At 40.1% G+C, this 27,289-nt stretch overlaps 1 protein-coding gene across 6 annotated transcripts in view; it reads right to left on the bottom strand.

Moving 5' to 3' along the window:
- Positions 1 to 24,463, bottom strand: part of DGKB (diacylglycerol kinase beta) — a 365,482-nt gene extending 341,019 nt beyond the window's left edge. For 4 of the 6 annotated variants that reach the window (XM_052801081.1, XM_052801117.1, XM_052801108.1 and 1 more), the window contains exon 1: positions 23,785 to 23,909. The gene's annotated coding sequence lies outside the window, so the exon portion shown is untranslated. Of the gene's footprint in view, positions 1 to 23,784; positions 23,910 to 24,216; positions 24,284 to 24,391 lie in introns of those variants that run through there. The other 2 variants (XM_052801099.1, XM_052801089.1) reach the window with 2 other exon arrangements.
- Between the last annotated feature and the right edge of the window lie 2,826 nt (positions 24,464 to 27,289).

Below are 27,289 nucleotides of genomic sequence, written 5' to 3'. Positions count from 1 at the left end.
AAACCATGAAGAAAAACCTTGTTATTTATGAATAGGCACAAGCTTGTTCAGTCATCTTTCATTGTTTTTCAACATTTTTATCCTATAATTGCTTTATATAGCTCAGTCCGTACTTAGTAACCACTGTAGTAGCTCTTCTTCCATCTACCTGTACAAAGTCATCACTAAAGGTCTGGATGTTTTATGAGAAGACTGTATTTGAAATATGTATATAACAGAGCTTGGATTTCACTGAAATCCTGTAAGAGAGAATATAAATACATTTTTAAAAAAAAAAAAAAAAGGCAGATTTTTTAGGGGTTGAGAATTATTCTCCATTGTTCCATCCTGAATTGATCCATTAAAGTTTTCAAATGAAGAGATCTTCCTAAGTCATCTGTGTGGTCTACTCTTACCAACAGGCACAGGATCTACATGTATAACACTCTTTCCACAAGCCACCCAACCCTGATGGAGTAGCAGTATTAAACACCAGCCAGGCAGGCTGGCAGCAGTCTTGTGGCTTTTTTTTTTTTTTTTTTTTTTTTAAATTGGTTGGACACAGAAGTGCTGATTACCTCTGCCATTAGAGTGGTTCCAAAGAATGTTTATCAATATGGTGATAGGCGCTTTATATATATAAATATAAATACATATATAAAACTCACTTTCATCAATTAGAGAACATGTGAGTTTTAAAAACAGTTATGTTACTAGAAATAGTAGTGTTTAACTTTACTAAATGATTTGTTATGAGTCATTCCTTTCACCTGTTCTGTATTAAAACACACACAACTGAATTCTTCTACATATGAAATAAGCCTAAGAAAGTCTGCTCCACTTGCAACCTCTTTATATCACAAGAATATCACAGCTTTGCGATCTGTAAGTCACTCTGTTTACTAAGGTCATCCTATTTTGGTATAGCTCATGACATTAAAAAAAAAGATAAAAAATATTCTATTTGTTATTTAAAACTGTCCCATGAGGAGTTCTTCCAAAGATTATATTTTAAATGATAAAGTTATACTTACTAATGAAACAGAAGTTTACCTTCCGAGAACGTTCACCAAAGATCAGCTAAAGCCTCATAAACCCTTCATCCTCAAAAAGACAAAATGCATTTAAAATTAACTTGTTTATAAGTTCCAATGGATATTCACAGAAGTAGCTTTGCTGTACCCCAGTAACTTTTATAATTAAATCATTTCTTTTTCCTTATATTTACACTAAATCAAAAGACAGTTAGACCCTCTGTTTTATCATTTGAGGCAAGTAACATATGTTATTTTACCCAACAACAAAGGATGACTATTAGCCACAGGAAGGGAAAGCGAACAAAGGAAAAAACACCACAGAGAAAGGTCATCCATATCAGGTCATGTGCATCCCTGCAAATCTGCGATTCAAAATGTGAGATACTATTGTTTAGACTTAGCTGCTTAGACTGCACAGGCAGAAATCCCAGAGCTGACCTGAACTAGGCAACTGGGACTATGTAGCCTGGGCACTATGTTGCATTTCTGACCCAAACTGGAGTGTCTGCACTCTGAAGTCCAACAGTGCCTAAATATACTTCGTTTCTTCTGTTCATTCTTTACAAGCTGGCTTGACCAATGGAACAGATGAAAAATGTCAAATAACTACTAATTATGTTATTATTACGTGCTTGTATTATAAAAGCAGAAACTGAGATAAGATTGACTGTATCACTGACAGTACAACATACGCAAGGGATAGACCTGCTTACTTTTAAGTACAAGGACTAGAAAATAAGAGAAAGACAAATATCCCATTTTACAGAAAGTGGAGAACTGAAATTCCTAAAACCGAATATAGACCTATTACTGAATTTTAAAAAGTGGCTAGATCTCAGCTGGCATTAATTATTGCATTTCAAATTCACTAGACACACCAAAACATTTGTTCTCTTGCTCGCTATCACACAGGAAGTGTGTGGAAAAGTCAGCAACTGAACTGAGATCTGTAATTGAATATATTTAAACACGTGAACAGTGCTAACTTATGTAAGTCAATAGAACAGCCCTACTTCTTAACAGCTTTACTTTTGTCTATCCTATCAAGTTTGAATTGGTAAATTTAAGTCTAAATGCCTAAAAAAAAGGATTTAATAACTTAGAATAAAGCTGTAAATTATAAATATTATCATTGATATCTAATTACCCAAACCACAGAATTTTAATTAAAATTCCCTGTCTCTCATGTACAGCTAGCTTTAGTTAATACATCATTAATTAAAACAAGAAAAAGTAGTTCAAAAGAAGTAAATACTTGTGCTGGTTTTGGCTGGGATACAGTTAATTTTCTTCATGGTAGCTGGTATGGGGCTATGCTTTGCATTTGTGCTGCAAACAGGGTTAACAACACAGGGATGTTTTCGTTACTGCTGAGCAGTGCTTACATGGAGCCAAGGCCTTTTCTGCTTCTCACCCCACCCCACCAGCGAGGAGGCTGGGGGGGCACAAGAAGTTGGGAGGGGACACAGCCGGGACAGCTGACCCCAGCTGACCAAAGGGATATCCCAGACCATACGACATCATGCTCAGCATATAAAGCTGGGGGGAAGAAGGAGGAAGGGGAGGACATTCGGAGTGATGGCGTTTGTCTTCCCAAATAACCGTTATGCGTGATGGAGCCCTGCTTTCCTGGAGATGGCAGAACACCTGCCTGCCGATGGGAAGTGGTGAATGAATTCCTTGTTTTGCTTTGCTTGTGTGCACGGCTTTTGCTTTACCTATTAAACTGTCTTCATCTCAACCCATGAGTTTTCTCACTTTTACTCTTCCGATTCTCTCCCCCCTCCCACCAGGGGAGAGCAAGTGAGCAGCTGTGTGGGGCTTAGCTGCCGGCTGGAGTTAAACCACGACAACCACTAAGGAAACATTATCACTTACAGATTTAACTATGTATATCCGATAATGTCACCATTCCAGAAATCTGTGGCTGTTTTTAAATCACTCGAGTGTGTGTACTGTCGTTTGCCCCAGGGTCCTGGTTTTCCAGTTACCCACGCTGGGGAGCTGGTTGGAAAATTTCACTGCTCCCATTCAGTTCCAGCAGCTCCATTCCTCTTCCATAGAGGTGGGCCAGCACAAGCCCAAACCCTATCCAAAATGGTGCTGGGCAGCAGTACTCAGGGCCTGAGCCTACACCCCAAAGGCCAGAAATGCTCCTAATGTATCCACTTCTTTGTTGCAGTAAAAGCACTCTAAATAAAAGGAAGATGGAGATTCTGAGCAATGTGCCTTAGGATACAAACCAAATTCAGATCACCTAGTCTTGAATCTTAACTGCTGCAGTCTTTCCCCTTAAGGGGGGGAAAGGGTATATGCCTTAAGCAGAGTAAAGAGAAAATAAGAAAAAGCTGCTGTGCTGCTACTTGGAATACAAAATTGCAAAATGCCAAACACTCTATTTTCAGAAGCAAGTGAGAATTCAATGCATTTAGCCTTTTTCAGACTCTGGCCTTCTCAGGTACACAAAACAAAAGATTCAAGAGATTATTATAGACCTTTAACATTTACTAGTAGTTTCCAGTTCTCAAGGTTCCCAGGCACCAATTGCATCACCAGATTTAGCTTACATTTCTTAAATTGGCACAACTAAAACAAGTCAGTCACTTCTTTTGGCATCTTAAAAGAATTAAAAACATAGATTTTAGTATACATACGAAATTCACTGCAAAAATATCCTGTTGTAAATATATGTACAACATAATTTTATGTTTCCTATTTTCATTTTTCTTCAGGATAAGTATACTGAACATTACTGCTATTGTATCTTGAAACTATTTTAGAAACCTACCTATGATAAAGGTGAAATTATGAACATATATATTTCTACATAGATACATCACAATATTCTGATGAAAATAAATAACTTTCATATTGTTTTGTGTATTTCTTCCCTATTTTAATTATTCATGAAATTTATCTAGCCATTTTAATAAGAGGTGTCACCTGACCTCTTGCAATAGTGTTGCTTAATTAATTGCTAAGTCCAAGTTGGCACAGATAACAGGTGAGATAGATACTTACACTGATTAGTTGAGTCATCTTTCTGGTTCACAAGTATCTCTATTCTGGTATCTATACAGTATTCCTTTACTTTATGGCTTTAAAATCTACACATATTAGCTAAAAAGTTCCAGTAAATAATATTAACAAAAAAAAGTGTATTTTTCTGCCAAAAAGTTCATCCAAGGGGAGATAGATCTAACATGTCTTCTTGCTACTCATAATTCAGATAATACTGTATTTATTGATGTTTAAAATTTTGGATTTACAAAGTTTTCCTGAATAGTCAAAGCAGTTACTGTACTAACAGTTTCAAAATACTCAAAAAGCCCAAAAATACTTTACTGAAAATAGCAAGCTTTGCTTGCTTGGCAGAGTCGGCAGAGTTATGCATATTTTTTAGATATATCAAACATTGCAAAAACACATGTATTCTCTTTTATGGGACATCACGATTGCTCCATTTGTGGTAAATATGCCCTGGGACACAGCATTTTACAAAGAAAATTGCATTACAATGGCTCACATTGTGCCATCTGTTTTAAGAACTCTCCAGTGATTTCTATGGAGAATAGTCTTTAAAAATAAATGGAACAAGATGTCCCAAAGTACTTTTTTTACCTAGCTTAAATACTTTTGATGAAAAAGATTCTGAAAAATTCAGAAAGCTGTAGCATTACCACTAAGTTATCCCCTAAGTTATCTTCAGCTGTTCCCAAACAGGTGAGAAGGTACATGCATGGGACGGCTCCATAGCTGCAGAGGCAGACAAGGATCCCCATGACAAAGGGGTTGCATGGGGAATTCCAGCTTCCCTGGGAGGCAAGTCCTGCTGGCTCCCCTCCCTTAACACCCTGTGCCACAGGTACCCGCAAACACTGTGGCAGCAGCGGAACAGCCAACAGCATCATCCATAGCAGCAAAAGAAAGCAGGCATGGACCTAGAGAGACCAGATGGCCATGAGGAAAAAAGTTTCAGATCCGACAGTCTAACATTACCCTCACATTTGACCAGTGTCATCTCAGTCCTTCCACAGGACACACTGCAAACAGTGCGGATGCCACAGCCACAGAAAGTACCACAGAGGGGGAGGGAGGCAGACCTTTCTTTTAGTCTGTGTCAACACTGAACAAATTTCATCATGCTAAATACATTAGATGCACTTCACCTGCTCTACAGAACATCAAGGAAGGAAGCAAACATTGTCATGTCTTCCTATTGTTTACTCTTTTAAGACGATTTCTCTGACATGAAATGCAACTATAAATTTTAATGCTGCAAAAACACCATATTTTCCTTGTTTACTTACTTCTGAAAATGAGATCTCCATAAAATACCAAAGTAATCATAAAGTTCTGATTTAAGTCCAAAACAAATACTTAATATTAAGAGGCATACTATCCTTATTTACACCAGAGCTGTTATTTTACAACAGATACACGGAGGAACATCCCCAGAAATCCCCTGGTGAAGTCATCTAAAACCCCTTTCAAAAGAACAATAACCTTCTGCATCAGTACAGCTTCATATTATCTCATGTCTGACTTAAAATTAGGACAAAAGCTTCCATTAACTTCATTAAACAGCTTTTATCTAAGAATTCCAATATTTTCATAGCATAACCAATGCTCTTAGATGATTAGCATTTTTTGGTCAAATGGTCTAGTTCAAAGGTACTGTATCCATTTACACAATCATCTAGACTGACAGCAGCAATGTACACAGATGACAGTAAAAGTATTATCACAGAACCTCAATATTCACTTCAGCAGTTCCATAAATTGCTTCAATTTCATTGATACAGGTAATTCTAGAACACATAAGAGGCATATTAAATGTAACCCCCACCCTCCACACATCACGCATAGATATCACTGGTCTTGCAATACACAGTTCCTACGGGTGTTCTGGGTTTGGGGTTGGTTTGTCTGAATATTGTATTGGGTTTGTGTGGCAAGGTTTTGGTAGTGGGGGGGCTACAGGGGCAGCTTCTGTGAGAAGCTGCCAGAAGCTTCCCCTATGTCCGACAGAGCCAATACCAGCTGGCTCCAAGTCAGACCTGCTGCCGGCCAAGGCCGAGCCCATCAGCAACGGTGGTAGTGCCTCTGGGATAATGGATTTAAGAAGGGAAAAAAGTTGTGGCAGCAGAAACTGCAGCCGGAGAGAGGAGTGAGAATATGTGAGAGAAACAGCCTTGCAGACACCCAGGTCAGTGAAGAAGGAGGGGGAGGAGGTGCTCCAGGCACCGGAGCAGAGATTCCCCTGCAGCCCATGGTGAAGACCATGATGAGGCAGCCTGTCCCCCTGCAGCCCATGGAGGTCCACGGTGGAGCAGACATCCACCTGCAGCCCATGCTGGAGCAGGTGGATGCCCGAAGGAGGCTGTAACCCCGTGGGAAGCCCACGCTGGAGCAGGTTTTCTGGCAGGACTTGTGACCCCGCGGGGGACCCACGCTGGAGCAGTCTGTGCCTGAAGGACTGCAGCCCATGGAAGGGACCCATGCTGGAGCAGTTTGTGAAGAACTGCAGCCTGTGGGAAGGACTCATGTTGGAGAAGTTCGTGGAGGACTGTCTCCTGTGGTAAGGACCCCACGCTGGAGCAGGGGAAGAGCGTGAGCAGTCCTGCCCCTGAGGAGGAAGGAACAACCGAGACAACATGTGATGAACTGACCGTAACCCCCATTCCCTGTCCCCCTGTGCCACTGGGGTGGGTAGGTATAGAATCCAGGAGTGAAGCTGTGCCCAGGAAGAAGGGAGGGGTGGGGGGAAGGTGTTTTAAGATTTGGTTTTCTTTCTCATTACCCTACTCTGGTTGACTGGCAATAAATTAAGTTAATTTTCCTCAAGTCGAGTCTGTTTTGCCCATGATGGTAACTGTTGAGTGATCTCTCTCTGTCCTTAATCTCAACCCATGAGCCCTTTGTTACATTTTTCTCTCCCCTGTACAGCTGAAGTGGGGGGAGTGATAGAGAGGCATTGGTGGGCAACTGGCATCCAGCCAGGGTCAACCCACCACAAATACCAATGATGTAGGGAGCTTTTTTTTTTTTTCCCCCTCATATTTAGAATTGCTTTAGTCATGCAGATGATGCCCCTGTCAAAATAGGTCCAAACTGGAATACTAGTAATAATAAAAAAAAATGACATGCAAAACAACATAAAAAATCTCTAACAACTTGATATGAAATCACAGCAAATGCAACATCAGCATGAAGACACATCTTTCTTTCCCTTGCCAAAGAACTGTTCCCCCTTCACACCTCCTGGACATCAGAGCCTCCAACCTATCCTTGATCACAGAATCATAGAATGGTTTGGGTTGGAAGGGACCTTAAAGATCATCTAGCTCTAGACACCCTACCATGGGCAGGGACACCTTTCACTCGACCAGGTTGCTCAAAGCCCCAGCCAACCTGGCCTTGAACACTACCAGGGATGGGGCATCCACAACCTCTCTGAGCAACCTGTTCAAGTGCCTCTCCACCCTCACAGTAAAGAATTTCTTCCCAATATCTAATCTAAATCTACCCTCTTTCAGTTTAAAACCACTACCCCTCATCCTATCACTACAGTCCCTGATAAAGAGTCCCTCCCCATCTTTCTTGTAGGCCCCCTTTAAGTACTGGAAGGCCGCTATAAGGTCTCCTCAAAGCCTTCTCTGCTCCAGGTTAAACAACCTCAACTCTCTCAGCCTGTCCTCACAGGGGAGGTGCTCCAGCCCCCAATCATCTTCACGGCCCTCTTCCGGACCCGCTCGAGCAGGTCCATGTATTTCTTACACTGGGGGCCCCAAAGCTGAACACAGTATTCCAGGTGGGGTCTCACAAGAGTGGAGTAGAGGGGGAGAATCACTTCCCTCGACCTGTTAGCCACACTTCTTTTGATGCAGCTCAGAATGCGACTGGCTTTCTGGGCTGCAGGCGCACATTGCTGGCTCATATTCAGTTTTTCATTCACTAATAACCCCAAGTCCTTCTCTGCAGGGCTGCTCTCAATCCACTCGTCGCCCAGCCTGTATTTGTGCTTGGGATTGCCCTGACTCATGCACAGCACCTTGCACTTGGCCTTGTTGAACTTCATGAGGTTTGCATGGGCCCACCTCTCAAGACTGTCAAGGTCCCTCTGAATGGCATCCGTTCCCTCCAGCGTATTGACCACACCACACAGCTTGGTGTCATTGGCAAACTTGCTTAGGGTGTGCTCAATGCCACTGTCCATGTCACCAACACAGATGTTAAACAGTGCCGGTCCCAATACTGACCCCTGAGGAATGCCACTTGTCACTACTCTCCACTTGGACATTGAGCCATTGACTGCAACTCTTCGAGTGTGACCATCCAGCCAATTCCTTATCCACCAAGTGGTCCATCCATCAAATCCATGTCTCTCCAATTTAGAGACAAGGATATTGTGCAGGACAGCGTCAAATGCTTTGCACAAGTCCAGGTAGATGACATCAGTTGCTCTTCCCTTATCCACCAACACTGTAACCCTGTCATAAAAGGCTCCCAAATTTGTCAGGCATGACTTGCCCTTAGTGAAGCCATGTTGGCTGTCACCAATCACCTCCTTATTCTCCATGTGCCTTAGCATAGTTTCCAGAAGGATCCGCTCCATGACCTTGCCAGGCACAGAGGTAAGACTGACTGGCCTGCAATTCCCCAGGTCTTCTTTTTTGCCCTTTTTAAAAACAGGGGTTATACTTCCCCTTTTCCAGTCAGTGGGAACTTCCCTGGACCACCACAACTTCTAAAATATGATGGACAGTGGCTTAGCCACTTCATCTGCTAGTTCCCTCATGACTCGTGGATGCATCTCATCCGGTCCCATGGACTTGTGCACCTTCAGGTTCCTCAGATGGTCTCGAACCTGATCTTCTCCTACAGTGGGTGGTGGTTATTCATTCTCCCAGTCCCTGCCTTTGCCTTCTGCATCTTGGGTTGTGTGGCTGGAGCACATGCCAGCAAAGACCGAGGCAAAAAAGTCACTGAGTACCTCAGCCTTCTCCATATCCTGGGTAACCAGGTCTCCCATTTCCTTCTGGAGACGGCCCACATTTTCCCTAGTCTTCCTTTAAATCACCAATGTACCTATAAAAGCTTTTCTTGTTTCCCTTGACTTCCCTGGCCAGATTTAATTCTATAAGGGCTTTCGTTTTTCTTAACCTGATCCCTGACTGCTCGGATCCCAGTGTGCTTCTTTCTTCTGAGCACCATTTCACATCTGTGTAACTGGATGTTGCTCAAACACTCACCACATTTTGTTCCTCTTGTGCTCTGGTATTCACCAAGGACTTAGCTTATGCCCTCAAACAAAGAATTCCTTGCTCTACCTGTTCCAAAGCCACAGCACATCACCTTGCTCACAGACTGACAGCTGTCCTGGCTCCTCTCACCCTTGAGGAGGAATGTGCCCATCTTGAATGATTCACCTCCCATTCTCATATTCTTGTGCCTCCCTCCACAGCAAGAGGAGCCTGCAGCAGCTGCAGTTTTCCTGCTCTGCCTGTGCAGGATGTGGTCATGAGGTTTCCACTCAGGTCAACAGGTTTTCCCAAAAAACACAACAGCATTTCCAGAGCATCTCTCAAACCCACACAACCATTTCCCACTGTGCTTTTGTGCTTTTACCTCCCAGGAAAATGATTCTAAGCATCTCTCCTCACACACACAAAAAAAAGAGGGGAGAAAAAAAAAAAAAGCCAGCGACAGATTTTATTTGATTGCATGAGGTTGCTCCTACCAACTTTTCCTGCCACTTTGCTCTGGCAGTCAATCTGTTGTCTACTCTCGCAAACTATCTTTAACAGTAGCACTTTGACTCTCTGAAGAAGCAATCCTCACGGAGTGCAACTTCCACAAAATAATACAGTCCATTCCTTCATTTAAAAAGCAAAGATTCACTCAGCCCTAAGCCATCTTTGCCTAGGACCTGCTTGCTTTCACACAATGCTGAAATTTTAGCCCCAGCACTTGATAAATAGGAGCACAGATTGACTTTTTGCATATCACTAACTGCTGTAATCATCCCAAGTAGAAAAGTAAATATTTTGAAACAGAAATACACCTAAAACACTCTGAAATAAAATGCAAATCAAGCATGACTGTGCATATGACAATCCTGTTAGCACCTGCCCACCAGGATGGTGGTAAGCAGATGCTAGCAAATCACTTTCCCCTATACTGTGTCTGTACAAACCAAACCTGATGTTCACATAAATTGCAAGAAAAGATGCACAGTTAAGTCAAACCTGGAGCTTAGACCACATGGAGGCATCCTAAATTTTTACTGGAATTCCATTTCAGAAGGTAGGGGGAAGCGGAGAAGCCCTCACCATCTGTTCAAGGCAATAAGTATTTGAAAAGAAAGATACAGATTTTATAATTCTCCCTCTGTTGACGCGGAAGTCACGGACACTGCACACAATCAATATGATCAAGCAGATGCCACTTTATTGCCAAGATAGCTCGGTTTATATGTTCATTCTAGTTACTGTTCACGCATAAGCAAATTAGAGATTGGTTAGCATGAGCTGTCCACGCGCCTAGTTACACCTAATGATTGGTTATATCAACACTGTACACGTGCATAAACATAAGGCATAATTGGTTGTATTAACTAAAACATGCGAAACTTGTCTCAGGCTAATTGGTCAAGATAAGCTGTGGAATTGAGGTTCTTTGCCAAGTTCCCTTTATCGTGGAATGCGCACCTGTGTTCTTCTAATTGGCATCTTTCTTTTTTTGTCTTCTTGTTTATTCTGTTCAAGGCCTTCTAAAGGCATCTGGAATGCTCTTACTACCGTTAGCTAAATATGTGTCCACAAGCAAAGCATCCTTGAAGTCTGCTGCCTACAAAACATCCTTGGCTCACAAATTGATCAATTCTATCGAGTCTGGATTGTTCACTGTGTGCCCATTACTTTCCAAGTATCCCACATCCCTCTTTTTTCCCTTCATTTCCTATACACACCAGTTCTCCCCAGTCTTTAGGAAAAGGAGAAAAAAAAACCTACCAAAACCCAAAAACCCAAATAACAAAAAATATCCCAAAATAGCTAACTGGCCAAGTAGAAATTCAGTTTCTCTCTGCTGCAGTCGCTTCCACTGGGATCACCACTGGCAGTGCCCCATCAGCCTTTGAGACCAGCACAAGCAGCTCCCACCTTCGCAGTTCCTAATCCCCAGAGTGCACTATCAACATCCAGTGGAAGAGAAAAAGCAGGAACAGCTCAAGGACATGGAAAGTGAGGAGACAGCAACAGAGATTTTAAGAAAGGGCTGCAGCAGCAGTTAGAGGATGTAAGACAGGGGTACAAGACTGACATGGTTGGAATTTTCCTCAGTTGCTTTTCTGGTGGCCTGTTTTAGGAAATGCAACAGGAATTTTTTCCAAAATGCTATAAAAAACGGGTGGACAACAAAGTGAGTAACTGCGCTGAGCTCACCTTCTGTCGCGTATTTCACTGACTCTAGGAAGAAGCTTACACATATAGATTAACATTTTTAATTTAAAAAACCTTCTATGTATCACTGAATATATATTTCCATGTAGCGTAAAAAAATAATATATATATATAAAACTGTTACCAAAATATGCCCTAGATTATATTAGTATGTTTCTGTACCTTTAAGATTCTTACCACTATGGCACCAATGCAACAGAAAAACCTATTGTATAATACATAGTTGATTAATAACATACAGCAGAGTAGAGGAACAACAGTGATCAAGAACAAAAGGGCCATATCTGGAGACTGATGACCGAACTACTCATTTTCTAAGTACTAATGTATATATTTTACATATTCCTAGAAAGCAGAGTTGTAGGCACTGTTCCAATATAGCAAGGTCCAGACAAATAGAAAAATAATAAAAAAAAAGTTCAAGCATATTTTTCTTGTAGTAAAAATAAAAAAATTTACATTATATTCACATCTGGACATACATCTTCTTTTATGTGCAAGTCAATGAGGAAAATCACCTAAAGATCTGAAGGTTATAAAACTAATTAAATATTAGATCCACACATCATCTTGTTTCAGTTCTCCAAAATGAATGAAGTTATGGCTGCAGCAGGGCATTTCAAATACACCTCACTACCAATTCGCATGTTACTGACCACACATCACTTAACTGAAGCCTCTCTCAGGGACTACATACCACGACCTGCACACAAGTGAAATTCCCACGTACGTCAGCAGCAGCTCCACACACAGAAGGAAGGTGATTGGCAGTTCGAGAGGCATGACTTTGTCTTGGTCTAAATCCTAACGTAACTCCCTCAGAGTATCAGTAGGTTAGAAGCTGCCTGCATATGCTTTCTATGCGTCTGCTATGAGGGCCATAACAAAAATATAGCTTAGGGGAAATACAGAAAAAATAAATTTGATAAGTTTTGCCAAGATACCCACAATACCAGAGGTCACATCTCAAGAGTCACCATTATGATGCATTGATTTTATACTATACATCATTTTTCCTTCAAAACTTCAAAGTATAGGAAACATTGCTCAGCCTACCTCAGTATTTTCAGAATAAGTGAACTTAAAAAAAAAGTAGTAACTGGAGTCCAACAGCATCAGCCTTCCTCATTTACTATTGCATATTCACCTTTGCAAGTTCAGATCCACAGAATAACACACTGACATTTGATAGTGATCGTTATTCATTAATTTTACTAGCCCGGAACATTGCAGTGGTTATTATTAAATACATATCTAACTGAGCTAAAATTGCTTGGATTCCTTGGTAATGTAAATTTTTATACTGTACACCTAACAGGGTGGCACCAGTCTATCTCATTACTTCAGACTACCTATGAAATACTGGACAATATTTCACTTAGATTCATATAACGTGTCACAGAACTGTAACTCCTGCTAAAAGGATTAAAGAAATGATGTAATGCAAGGCTATATACTATATTATTTATAAGCACCATTATTTACAAGCATTATTTATAATGACAAGTAGTGCAGACAGAATAATTTATGGGAAATGTATTTTTTTCAATTAAGTGTGATCATCAACTTCACGGAAGTACAGTTCTTTGAAACAGACTCCCAGTGAGAACAGTCACACTTTCAAATAAGAGGTAATATTGTTCCCATCTTCTCCAATACTTAAATTTAAAATAGCAGACCTTAAAAAAATTGTGACAGTAACTGCTTTGCTTAAGTATCTTCACAGATGAGCACAGAAGGCATACAAACATAACCAAAGTATTATGTTTTATTCTAAACCAAAATTATCTCAGTATTTTTCCCTCTTTGTTCTTGTAGCATTAATGTTTTAATGTCTTGGGTTTGTATTATAAATCTTAGTTATTTTTTAGAATGCAGGGAAACATTCTGCAGCTTGTGGTAAGGGTATGCAAAACTGATGCTCAGTGAACCCCACCTGAATGAAGCATCTATGACATGGTTTCCTGAAGCTATAAATGACTAGACACAATGGTCCATGTGACCCATTCCAGGTCCATGTTCCCATTGCTATATTAGTCAATTGAAAGAGGATGAAGATGGTGATGTTGATTTTTTAAAATAATAGTAATATTGTAATATACAGTCAATTATTTAGTAGTAATACATACACACACAGAGTACCACTTACTTACACACTCTACTACTGTTGGGCATATGATCTAGATAAAAATAACATTTCTGTCAAGTTTTGGACTTCATCCAGCACTAATGTGATCCCAGTTAGGGTTAGTCACTTGTTTGAGAACTGCTTCTCTAACTACCACCTCAAAACTTCAATTCCTCTAAGTAATTAAACTGTAATAGATACCTTCTGACAGCTATAAATTTAATCATGTTCCCAACATACAATGAAAGTTTGCTGGCACATTCAGCATGTAGTCAATATAAAACTAGATAGAATGTATACATACTTATATACACAGAACCATGTTCTAAATGGACAAAGTCAAGGTATTTATGTATTCTGCAGCAGAAGGTTAACCATTTTATCTTATTTTGTATTAGGTTATGATTAGAAGACTAGCACACACAGAAAAACAAAAAAAGCTAAACCATTTTAAAAGATTTTTTAAAACATACTTCTATTTCTAATGATTCTTTAAACGAGTAATTTTACCCAAGAGATGTGATTTATGAGACTGGTATGAAGTTTATCTTTTAAATAATTTTTAAGTTTACTATCTTCTTTTATTCATAAAGAAAAACAACCCATTTCCAATGGATGATCAAGTCGTTCTTCTATTTATTATTATACCCATAACAAGGAAACATTTAAACACAGATACCATAATGTTTTTAAGGACAGATACAGGAAAAGATTGAGAGAGTTGAAACAGAATTTAGGTATAATATAGGCACTAAATCCCATAATAGCCTGACTCATCTTTCTCTTGCTTGCTAATGCTCCCCTCCACTTCCCACCAGAATGGTCTCACAAGCCTCAGCTTTGATGAATACAAAGTAGCACATAGGAAAAAAAAAAAAAATCCTACCTGTACACTTAAAGTGATGAGTAGTGAGCTCATCAGTGATGAGTTATCACTCGGAAATGAAATTTTGGAATTATAATCAGAAAACACCAGATCAGTGCTCAGCAGCATTCAAAAAAAAAAGTATTCAGAAAGGAACACAGAATAAAACAATTTATTCCATTGTATAGAACCCTGGTACACTTGCATTTTGAATAACATATAGAGGGTTTGGATTTTTCAAATTGATTAGAGTAGAAGTGGAGAAAGAGAAGCACAAAAAGATGGAGCAACCTGCCCATAAGGAACAAAAGATTATACTAGAATTCATCTAGCTTCAAAAAGAAGCAATGGGACATGGCAGAAATCTGTAAAATTATAAACGTGTATAGAGTCTCAGAGCCTGCAGTAATGCTCTGGAGATGCTCAGACTATTCTTATATTCTTCCCTTCGTAATCATTGTTAGGAGACAGCATAATAGCCCAGACAGACTTCTAGTCTGATCCAGTAAAACTATCCTTATGCTTCTAAGAAGCGGGATGAAGAATGATCCCATTCACCTGTCCTGCTAATATTGCCTTGTCTCGATATGGATATGAATAAGCCACAGTGAAGTTTAAGGACCATGTGCAGAATATGACTCCACAGAAATAAAAAGTCCAGACAAAGCTGGCTAGTAGTAATGACTTTGCTCTGAAAAAAAGTAAATGCTACAATGGTTACCACGCACTGTACTGGGTGTGTTCACTTGCCACACATACAGCACATACTTCCCATAAATGTTGGGGCACACAAAACAACAGGTTTTACAGGCAATATGCATAGTTTTAAAAAATAACTACATAATAACTAATGCAAAACATCCCTTTAAGTTCTAGTTGTGCTTGCAGGCATTTACAGAATCCCACTGCGGCTCTACTGAGGAATGGAATCTGCATTATCAACTCTTCAGAAGAACCTATCTACCATATGTATGATTCTTCTCCATGAAAAGCTTAACAACAATATTTAAGGTCTTCACATTAGGCTGTTTACATCCATTTTAAGGTATTTAAGGGTATTATGGGGCATTTAAAGTAATAAGACAGAAAGGATATGCTCACATGAACTGTCTTTCTTTCCCTTCCCTTCTTCAATTCAATTAGGTTAACCACAAAAAGAAATATTCAGTGAAATTTGTGTTAAATCTGCAGAAACTACAACATTGTTGAAGACAAGGTAAGGCTAAGTATTATCTTCCCTCCTACAACATCCACAGGTTGAAGATCATCACCACAGCTATTCTGCCTTCAGGTGCTTGATTTTTCAACAGTTTAAAATCTCTCCAAACTTTGTGCTTTTCACAAGGAATTTCTCTTTAAACAGCCTTACCATTTCTTGCATATCCCCAAAACATTTGAACAGATGTAGTAGATACTGCTTTTAAGTGTTCAAGACATTTAGGTTCTATAAAGAAAGTAGACATACAGGGTCTATTTATAGAGGTTCTATACAACTCTGTAAGTGTTAATGCACCCCTCAAACATAGAATTGGGACTCAGTCAGCCTAAACAGGATGAAAATAAATTTTGATATCAACATGCAATAATGAGCTACACATGTGATTCATATTCATATGTTAATATCAAGCATGGTTAACAACGTACATGTTGATATGAAAACACAAGGTTCAGCAAGTACACCTCATATTGGGATACATGTATCAACTTCCCTGGAAAGGAACAGCATTTTATTCCTCCATGGGTTAATAATTTGCTCATAGTTTTTAAAAGAGATGGCACCTGCTCTGCTGAACACATATTTGCATTTCCACAGAATGAGAGCAGTAAACAAGACAAGGGGAGGAGTGCTGAAACTTTTCCTGAATAAATTAAAGATTAATAATCTCTAAGGGGAAGGGATGAAGCATTTGAATCTGAATGAAAACTGCAGAACGTGCCAAGAAATACGTAGAAGAATTGGCAAACTTTTCCTGCTTGTGATGGTCTCCAGTGAAAGCTGGCCAGGAATGTAAATAATGCAAGACAAATCAGACCTTGACCTCACAGCAAATCTAAGGAGTTGTACCTTGTCAGGATACATAGAAGATTTAGATCTAATTTTTAGTACAAGTAAACAAAGCAAGAATATCTTTCAGTTCTGTAATCACTGTCATTATAAATCCATGCTTCACAGTAGTTTATTTTTTATTTGCAAATAATGCTTTAATTTAATTTTATCTTAAGATGGTAGATGAATTAAGGATGAATTACAGAAGTTTTCAAGGTTTCTAGATAATGAAAGCATTACTCCACCCCCATAGCAGTGGTTATGCTTTTAGTTAGGGTCCTGGACTAATCACGCAGAATTCACTATCTTAATACATCATCACGTTAGGATACCGAAAGGGTAGTAGGTCATCTCTTCCTTTAGCTAGACAGCATTTTGAGAGTCACGAATGTAGGATCTGAAATGAAAAAGCTTCACTGAGAGACCAGAGTTGATCAGGAACGTGTCCTGAACAGAAATAAGGTCACAGAGAGTATGGTCTAAACCCTGAAGGAGTGCTCTTCAGAAGTAAAAGATCTTTAATATGGTTCATATATTCTTATTACTGTCCTCTACAGCTATCTGCTCATTAAACTACACTGAAATATGATTGAATATGTTACTGTTATTTGTAAAAGTGTATTTATATGATTCTACAAATTCTTCTGTCATTGACAGATGATCTACACTGACCTCCAGCTCATCAGACCTGAATAAGAACGCACAGAAATCCTTACTAGAGACTTGAATTTCCTCTTGTTCATTAGAGATGCAACTAGATACAAGAACCGGATCATCCATCAAGATCATTTTTCTCAACACCAACAGAGGCATGGAAAAAACTCACCATACTGGTGCACTGTGTAACACAGGGTAGAAAAATATCTTGATCACTCATACAAGTAACCTCACAAGCTGTTTTTGTCGTTTCTGGATGCCTAAATTATTTATAGGAAACAGTCTTTGACAGAATATAAAGCTTTTCTATGAGTCATTATTTTGAATTCACAAAGGCAAAAAAGTTTCATAACTGAATATGGTATTTTACTACGTAAGGAAGACCAAATAACCACTTGTCATTTTAAATTTAAAAAGGAAGTAAATGAATATTCTTATCAGAGTAATCTACTGTGATTAACACCACCTAAGCTTCAAAGCTGGGAGGTTTCCCCAGGATTCCTCCAGCCGTTTTATTTTTATGAAGAAACAGTTGTGTCAACAGTGCTAAGCCTAACAAAGGGCAGTACAAAGTTTTATCTCTTTGTTATATGAAAGATTACATTGTTTAGAAGGTTTGAATTCTTTGACATAGAAGTTGTAAGACTGTTTAAGCACAAACCTTTTCGTGAGTGCTTTTAAAGTAAAAAAAAGGCAAAATGACCCACTGCCCCTCCTGAGCAGAAGTCATCGTACTACTATACAATTTTAAATTTGCAACAGCATATGAAGATAAACCTGGGCACAGCCATGAAAGTTTTTCTAATTTGTAAGACATGTAGAACAAAGTAAAACCAAATTCCTGAGCAAGGCTTCGCGGTTTCAAAGTAAGTCTAGAGTTTCAGAAAATTCTATAATTTTATTTTCCATTAAAAAGTGTTACTGGAATATTTTCTAGCAATACGGAATTAAGACAGAGCCTTTTTTGATAAAAGCATATCATAGCCATTTTTTTAGGACATGAAGAAAAATGGAAATGCTCCGAAGTACTTGTTTATTTAGATACATTTAAAAATAGGTCCTTTGATATTTAACTTCTGGTATGTGGCCCATTCTAAGCAACTACTTTTTTTTAAGACTATTTTACTACTTCTTTATTTTCAGTAATGCATGGAGAAGATTTGATACATTCTTAGGAGTTCAGTTCTCCCTTACACTTTTGCTTCTAGTTGAGAATATACCCAAGGGTACAATTTATCTCACCCAAAGCTAGATGCCTTAAAATTAGACCTTAAACTGTGAAAGAGTCATCCCAGCCAGGCACCCTTTATAATGCATTGAGAGACCTGGATACATCCGGAATGTACTTCAACTGACCTATATAGGATGCTGATCTTAAAATTAAAATTTCCCCCAGCAGGTGCTTTTGTGTTTCCATTAGCAATAATAGGAGAGACAGAAGGTAACCAGATGGTATTTACATACTGAATATAGGACAGATTAGTCCCATTTATGTATATTTTGAATATTATCAAAATTTTTAACTCTAAATGATGACTAAATTATCAAAATATGAGGAAGTAACCAAAGTAAAAAACTTGAGAAAAAAATTCTGGGAGTACAAGGAAGCAGCATTCTGGCTATATTAAAAAGCTTCATCCAAGTTTTACATTTCTAATCCTAAAACCTTTTCGCAGAATTCACTAGCTTAAATTCTCTTAAGCTTTAGAAAATTATTTTCTTTGAAGACTAACCTTGGGAAAAAAAGAAGAAAATAATAACAGTAACCATTAAATTCCGCTTTGCATGCTTATTTATTCCTGTCTGTAATCACACATTCAGCTGTTTTAATCTATTTCAATATCAATTTTTTTGGCTATTAATTCTGTTACCTCCCTTTTTTAGGGTTTTTTTTTTTTTCTTTTTTCCTTCCTCCCTTCTTAAAAACATCTTTCTGGACTTATCCTAATATTACCTCCCATTCAGTTGATGAATACAACCATTCATGCAGGAAACATGAGAAAATCCACCATTAAAGAGGCAAAAGATTCCAGAAGAAAAAAACAGCAGACTCTTGATTCTTGTGATGCAGTGGTTCATAGAGCTTATGCCTAGGCCATAGCTTGCATGTACCAGATTTAGAAGATACCACTTCTTTTCCTTTCAGAAGACAAGACAGGAAAGCCTGCTGATTTTACATCATCCACAATTCTTTCCTGGGCCGATACAGCTGCCTTAGTATTTGCCAATTCTATCTTTTGCTTAAATTTAGCTTGTCAACCATTTAGGACCACAAACATACAAATATGTAACTGCATGAAAAAGCCACGTGTACTTCAACAGTGTTCAGGATTGATTTCAGATAATTTCCAAACTTGAATCAGTGTAAGCATCAGAAGTATCCACCTGGAGACACATTTAGACCAAACAGAATAAACCTGACTAGTTGCTTTTCCTTTACACAACATATTTCACAAGACAAAGGAAAAAAAGGATCAAGGTTCTGTTATTTGTGTGTGTTCTCCACGTTCCCTGAATAAACCACCACAATACCATACATTAGAATTCTTCATAATGTCCCACAAGACAATCCAAAAGGGAAGCAAAGTACTATTCCACAGCAGAAGTCTCACAGAGTTCGATGCACACAGTGCAACATATGACTTCTGTGAAAACTTCATTATGCATCTGTTGGGATTCTTCCTACTGTAAGGACTAGCGAGTCAACTGCTAATTACTACTACTGCGCACTAGACATCCCATTGAACATCTAATGAAAAAAATCACAACAATTTCAAACCAAGTTATCAAAATGTGGCCGAAAATCAAACTAAAAAAAAAAAAAAAAAAAAAAGAAATTATGGCATTTGCATTAACTAAAGATTTCTACCAGCATATATAAAAGGTCCATTCCTGAAAATTAAAATCATTAACAGACAAGAAAGAAGTATCTAGAGGTCATTCTATTCATTGTTATTGTAAACAACAAACAATCTAAAAATAAAAAGTTAATCTGTCCCAGCAATTAGAAGTCCAATTAGTAACACTGAATTGACAAATGTGTTTGCAAGTTTGCTTTTCTTTATTTATTTTTTTTTTTAAATAGTTTAGGGCAGCAAAATAGTGTCAGAGTTGTACATTTACATTCCAAACTGGTATTAAGAGGTTGGACAAGAAATAATCAAACAGCCTCCAAATACTTACATTTGTTAAGCTTTTAAACTTGTGGCAAACTAGCTAAACAAGACTATATCCCCTCAGGGCTAAACTTCTGCAAACGTTATTCAGAGAAATCTTCTGTTTTCTTCAGAAACAATTAAAAAAGGAAAATGTGTTCTAGATTGCGTAAAGCTGTTGTACTGGGTGTTTGGGGACAGTTACTCATCCCAATTTCAAATAAATAAATAAATAAAAATTTACTTCTCAACTTCCTAAATTGGCCTAAATCCCTTACCTGCATCGGATCATTTGTATCCATAGTAAGAGCATCATTAGCGTAATGAAAACTAGGTCAGGCTGACAAACCGATGATACCTGTTTCAAAGCCCAAATTTATAACTTTTTCCACTCTTATAGACAAGGTATCAAAAATAACTACAAACATCTAATTCTTTTCAGTGAGACCCAGCATGTCACTTCTTAAGCTTTCCTCCAGTACTGTGAATTTGCTGGTTCAGCTATAAAGCTAGTCCCCAAAGAGAAAAGTATTAATAAAATACTGTTACGAAAAACTGCAATTATGGACAAATAATTGTCCTAAGTCTACTATTACTGTTACTAATTATTTTGTAAGTGCTGCAGGAAACAATGGACAAGAGCTCTCTGACTGAAGAAACTCACAACTGAAGGTCAACAGATTCTTTATGGGGAATTCTTCTCACAGAAAGAATTTTTTTTAACCTTTTATATCATCTCCTATTGATTAAACTGGCTGTGAAATGCTAGAATTCCTACAGAATAAGGCTTAGAACTCATTCTGCGCAGGTACAAAAAAAAAAAACTGTGAATGATATCCGGAGCAAGGCCTGGTACATTTTATTGATTTATTTTTTGTTTGAGACAGTAGCGCAAAGCTCAGTTGGCAACTCCTGAAATAGGTTGCAAACTTTACTTGATAGCAACAAGAAGTAGGGAGCTGGAATCCAAAACCAATGATATCAGGAGGTCAGCATCCTGTTCTTCAACAGCATTGCACTCTGTTGATGTCTCCCAGATTTTACATCATAACTTTAAAATTAACACAGACGTCTTTCCCAAGTACCTTCTCCTTCCCAGGTGAAGTCTGGCTGAAATTCTTTTGCTCCTGCACACCAAACTACAAAACAAGACCTGCTCTGTTTTCTGTACCTTATGATTGTTGCCACTCTTTCATAGTTCTAGATACAGATGGGAAGATTTCGTCACATGCTTTTCACAATGGTCCGCAACTCTCACCATGACAAAAGATGAGAACATACACTATGAATACAGATATCATTACATGAAGTATTCTTTACAACTAAGTTAACGTTAACCAAGGAAACATCAGAAATAATTAGGCATTAAAAGACTTGTTAAAATTGTGTGCAGAAGGCGTAAATTATCAATGACCTAATCCATAACAAGGATTCTAAGGTCATAACAATTCAAAGAGAATGAAACATTATGTATCATCTATCCATGTTGTTAATATTTATTAATAATAAAACGTAACTTCAACCCATTATCTTTCATTCTCTAGGTTCCATTCACAAGCACAAAGCAAAATAAGTCCAGTCCAGCCAAGTGACTTTGAAGTTTTCCAGTGTTGACCTATTACTACCTTTACTCCCAAGTGTATTTACACTCTGCTTTATCAAAATGCTGCTCTAGCAGGTTTCCTACAACCCTCTTATCACTCTCTTCGTACCTGTTCCAGTGATTTCATTCCATTGGCAAGAGGTACCTAGACCTGTCCCATAAAGTGTCACCTGAATGACATTTTGTTCCAGAGCAGAAATGGTGCAGAATCTCCTCATAAATAAAAAACTGATGCCTAGTGCTCGTCAAAACAGATACTAACTTTGTTGCTTTCAAACTGCATAAACTCTTCAGAAGTAACTTACCTGTTCATTTTTGCACTGCTACTGAGCACTGTTCTTTGAATGTTTTATTTTGAGACACCTATAGGTGTTTGCAAAAGATTACTTCAGTTTGTAAGTAACAGTTCATACATATTTCTTCTTCCTAAACAAACATAAGAAAGTGTAGTTTTTCCTAAACCTGCTTAAGAGCAGCAACTGCTGTTGTTTGCAGGCACCTAAATTAGATTAACAGATTTGGGCCCCAAATATTTCAAATTCGTAGCATAAAATATTTCACTCCATGCACATTTCAGACTGTTGAGTAATTGTTTCAGGACTTCCGCGACATGATAAACAACAAAGTCCTTCCATCTTGACAAATGAACAAGGGCCGACATAAGCCCCAGAAGGAAAGCACTGCTTTGTGATGCCCCATGTTTCTTGATGATTGTTTTCATTCTGTACCAGACAGGCATTTCAGGCTCTGAGCAATACTAGATTATCACTTTGGGGAGAAACAAAGAACTTCTTTCCTGTCATTTTATCCACAAAGCATAGCACAAGTTCCGTCATTTGGGAATACATATTTGTTTCTTGGTATGGATTTTTTTTTTAATGTGTAATGACATTTTAATATATGTGTCAGCGCAAAGAACAAAAACTATTTACTTTGCTACATTAGGTCATTTGACCTAAAGAGGAGTAGAAGAAATGTTTAGTGACTCAAGAAAAAAAAAAACTATTTCTTCTGCAAAAATTACTGGTTTTTTCCCATCCCGTTGCATTCCCTTTCTTATTTTATGATACAGATTTTAAAAGCTTATTCCATCTGCTTTCTAAAGTTACAACAACCAGATAAAACCGCTTTTGAAAATTAATAAAGTTCTCACTAAATTTGTAGAAAAGCAGTCAAATAGAAAGAAGAATTAACTGAAGACCCTATAATCTACTTGTTTAGCTAGGGAAAAAAAATACTTATGATACAGTAATCTTCTGAGAAAACCCTTCATCCATTTCAAAAAACAGGATACTCACAACGCACTCCCGACAAATAAAAATCTCTTCAACATAATGAATCAGACCAACACTGGACCACACAAAACAAGAATAAGCTGTACCTAGACTGACTTCAGACATCCGAAAGTTTTGTCAATTAGTAGAGGATTTTTAATTCTCCCCTGAAAAGACCCTTAGACAGGCAGTCTGTCACATCAACACTCAAAGTTTCAGCAGACCCGCCTCTAAAACGTAAGTTTACAGTTGCACCTTTTGCTTCCTGCACTCACGATGCTCGCACCCACAGTGCATGCTTCAGCAATTCACCAGTCTGAACCCAGCTATCAACGAAAGCCCGTTCAGCATCAGGACATCGACTGGGGTTGAGCAAAGTGATGTAGGTCAAGGAGGCGAACCAGCATTAACTAGAAACCAAAGCCGCGAGTCGTGACAAATTCAATACAGCACGGTTAGCTGCAACTTTCCGCCTAGCCCCTCCGCTGCGTCCATACACACACCCGCACATACACGGCCCCCCCAGTTCCGCGACTGCAACCAGTTTAGCCGCCCAGCGACTCGCGAACTTACTGCAGTGCGATGCAGGAGGAGGAAACGCACGGCCCTGGGATGCGAGAGAGCCCGGCGCCCTGGGCAGCCGCGGGAACCGGCCATCCAGCCGGGCGACCGCCAGCGACGGCGCCACCGCCGCCAGCCCCCCCCCCCGCGCCGCCGGCTGCCGCAGCCCAGCCCGCCCAGCCCCGCGGGGCCGCCACCGCCGCCCTCCGCCCCGCTCCCCGCCGCCCTCCGCGGCGCAGCGCGGACCCCGGCAGCCGCCCTCCTCCCGGGAACAGGCAGCCACCGCCGGGCCGCGCGGTTTTAAGCGGCTGTGCGCCAGCACATCTCCCACCCCCTTTCTGGCCGGGCGGCAGGGGGGAGGGGACAGGCGACACACACACACACAGACACGCACAGGCACACTCCCGCACGCAGCCCCTCCCGCCCCCGGCGCAGCTGCGGTACCTGTTGTCCGGCGGCTGCATCCCCCGGGCGCCGCCCGCCGACTCCGGGGCCCCGCGCCCGCTCCGCGCCCGAGCGGCGGTGCGGCAAGAGCCGCGCACCGCTCCGCTCCCCCTTCTCCACCCGCCCCCCAGCGCCCAGAAACGCTGCGCTGCGCCCGCCCCCGCGCAACACTTACCCAAAGTTTAGCCGCTCTCCCCGCCGGCGGTGGCCGCGCCGGGCCGCCAGTCGCCCTCCCGCCCGCTACGAGGCAGCGGGGCTGTAACGGCGGCCGCGCCCGCGCAGCCGCGAGGGCGCGGAGGGGCTGAGCGCGGCCCGCCCTGCGCACCTGCGCGGCGCCCGCCCTCGCCTACCTGCCGCCCGGGGTTGAGCGGGCGGCCGCGGGAGGCGGTCGCGGAGCGGCTCCCACGCAGGTGCGCGGGCGCTGCGCCGCCGGGCTCCGCGGCTCACGGGTGCCGGGGGAGGCTGCTCCCCCGCCGCCGCGGCTCCGGCCGGTCCGCGACAGTCGCTGTCCCCTGGCAAGGCCGGCCCGGTGAGCGGCTCCGCGTCCAGGAGCCGCTTCAGCAGCTGCCAGCCGTGGCCGGCACGGCAGCCTCCATTTGGCCGTCCCTGCTGAGGGACCTTCACGAGTCTTAGGGCACGAAATGCTGCCCTGTGCCCCCCGCCCCCCCCCCGCTTTCCTCCAGCACGTGTTTGGGAATCTCTCTGTAGGTAGCAACAACGAAGCTAGGGCCCGTGAGAATTTGCAGATCTACTCGGAAAAGAAAGAAGAGGGAACAAAGTAGCAATGGCATGAAAATTCATGTCTTTATGTCGGTGCCTCCCGCTTACCAAGACACAGAACAAGGGAGCCGGTCAAACTTTCACTGACAGGTTACCAGTGTGTTTGATGGCAATTTGGCTTGACCAAAAGAAATTCCCCTGAAACGCTGGCAGATTTCTAAGCAGTACAAACGGTGCCAAACTTCCATCTTCACCAAGTCTTGGGGGCCATTCCCAGGTTAGCCTTAGAACGTCAGCTGGGAACCTCACGGTTTGGTTAACTATGACCACCATTAATTCCCATCTGAAGTCACTTTGTTGCTATATGGCACTAAAAAGACTTCAGCTTTGAAGGGTGTTTCAGGCAATCTAGATTAAATTTAGCATACTGCTAATAATTTTATATAATAATAAAACCACAGAAGTATGAAAATACAAAACATTTTACCAAGAGTTTTTTCTTTACTTTGTAACTGCATCCATTCTTCCTTTCTGAAATCTGCATTTAAAGGGTTTAATTTTTACATAACTCACAAGTGCTAGAAATTGTTGGCATCGTCTTTATTTTAGTAACCATGTAAAACCTTGCTAGCCCGATTTTGTTTATAAAGACTTTTGGTTTCTTAAAGGTGAATTCCTTAATTCACCCAGTGCACTGTAAGTAGTTTCCTCAGACTATATGGCATCTACTGTCTGTAAATTAGCTTCTACTCAACACAGTAAAAGACATTTAACTCTTTTGAATAAGTGCATTTCCAAAACTCATTAACACTCCAGCTTTTTGTTTAACAAAAGAGTTTGAGTATTTAGATGAGCTTCAAGTGTACAAGTAAAATATATTTTTATGTTATATAATGCAATAAATACATACTTCTACCATACATTAAGTGATATAAAGTCATTCACAACTAAAATTTCAGTGTGATATAGTTTTGGTGATCCTTAATAAGCTCTTGATCTACTAAAAAAATCCATTCATCTCTCTTTATATGCACACAAAACTAAAAGAAACAAAAATTTTCCTATAACTTTGGAAAAATATGTTCTAGAGGCGTAGTATCACACACATTAGCCTGTAAATTCTGATCCAGTAGTGAACCTTATGAATATCTTTCCAAATGGCAGCTTCATAGTAGCACATGATGAGTACTTGGCTTTAGTCTCCCATGTTTAATATACTGCTTTCCTTTTAAAACACTGATTTCAAGAGATTCTTTTCCTCCCAGGGAAAGAATTCAGTCCCAGTATATTTGAGCCTCAAGTTTCTAAACATGGATCAAAAAACACTGAAGTACAGTGAGTAGTTACTTAATTGTGATAAATCATTCCAGGACAACACAAAAATTTTATAGGCCTTGCAATAAAAAGTTTGATTTAGTGGTTGGGGGAGGAGCGCCTGGTTTTGAATGACCATATTGCCTTAAAAATTGGTTTCAAGCACTCTCAGTTGCATAAGGTCATATTAAAGTGAAAATTGCTAGGTAAAATTATGTTCACAATTACAACCATTTTTTAATGCTGTGCATAACTTCCATATACTCACTTAAGTTGGGCCTTTACTGTTCTTTTCTGCTGCATACCGGAACAGTGTCCAACTACAGTACCTATTGAAATAGAAAAGGTTCAGCAAGTTCATGTGCAGTGTGGAATGACAACTCCATTGACATTTGGAGCGTTAAAAACCCAAAGTTACATTTGGAGGTCTTGTGACACAAGTAGGAAAATTAACCCCTTCATTAAACATTTGATTTTCCTTAGAAAAGCAGCAACCCTTACACAGGCCAAAGCCAACTCAGTACAGCTGAGCTGTGAAAGATCAATGTAAAAGATGTCAAACTAAACATTAAGATTTTTTTGTTTGCACTGGAAAATACTTGGGGAGATTGCTAGCCACATGTCTAGCTTTAGAAACATGGCTGTAGTATGTGCAGTTTTGAGACTAGGTCAAAGATGGGGGGATGGATGAATTATGGCTGATGGCTAAGAGCTTCCTCAGCGTAGAGCTCAGTGGCAGTGTCTGGGAGTAGCACATTCATGTAAGCAGCTTTGTTCTGGTTTCAATCCAAAGCTGCATCCTGTTCCAGAAGCAGGATGCTGCCCCTACTGTATATGCTCCTATCCTCTCCTCCTTTAATCAAGCTCTTGCCATAAGCAGATTAAAATATGCAGAAAGTTTGTCTCTTAAGAGCTCACTCCCTCACAGTGAAGAAAATAACAGATGTCTAGAATCTACAGCCAGAATTTTAAATATTAAATTTATTATACTATATCCTTGGATCTCTGTTTGGGTATTTAAATAAATTGTGTTGCTAAG

This window comes from Harpia harpyja, chromosome 1, assembly GCF_026419915.1.
Source record: "Harpia harpyja isolate bHarHar1 chromosome 1, bHarHar1 primary haplotype, whole genome shotgun sequence".
Lineage (NCBI taxonomy): Eukaryota > Metazoa > Chordata > Aves > Accipitriformes > Accipitridae > Harpia > Harpia harpyja.
Note: the sequence above shows the minus strand (reverse complement) of the source record. Positions and strands in the feature narration are given on the sequence as shown.